At 31.9% G+C, this 487-nt stretch overlaps 1 protein-coding gene across 1 annotated transcript in view; it reads left to right on the top strand.

Annotated features, from left to right (window-relative positions):
• Positions 1–487, top strand: part of LOC103480945 (nephronectin) — an 8,597-nt gene that overhangs the window by 3,890 nt on the left and 4,220 nt on the right. The gene's annotated exons all lie outside the window — the stretch shown is intronic.

Here is a 487-nt window from a genome sequence, read left to right on the forward strand (position 1 = left end):
TGAAGCCCCAGATTAATCTGAAGCCCATTTAATCTGAAGCTCCAGTTTAATCTGAAACTCCATTTTGTACAAGCTGAACTGGGAATTTCTACTTTCCAAACTGGGAAAATCTACTTTTAAAACCAAGGATTAAAACTTCACAGGCAGCTCAAAGTAAAACTCGTTTTCTGTTTTCATGTCTGAATGAAAATATTTACAGTAAAAAGAAAGTACACCCTCCCAGTTCATCCTCTGCTGTACTGATCTTTAACAGGATCTACTTTTATTTAACCTTGAGTGAACAAACAATAAATTTATTAAGCAAAGACAGAATGAAAAGCTCATTAATAATTAAGTACACCCCTAAAATGTTATTGATATCATGTAAAAAACTCCAGAWTATAAAAGAGGTTCACTTTCTGTTTAGCAGGGCTCAGTTTGATTTAATTTAAAACTTCTAATATTGTGTTTTTAGTTTAGGTCCTTTTCATATTTTCAGGAATCTTTT

Source organism: Poecilia reticulata, linkage group LG18 (assembly GCF_000633615.1).
Source record: "Poecilia reticulata strain Guanapo linkage group LG18, Guppy_female_1.0+MT, whole genome shotgun sequence".
In the NCBI taxonomy this organism is placed as follows: domain Eukaryota; kingdom Metazoa; phylum Chordata; class Actinopteri; order Cyprinodontiformes; family Poeciliidae; genus Poecilia; species Poecilia reticulata.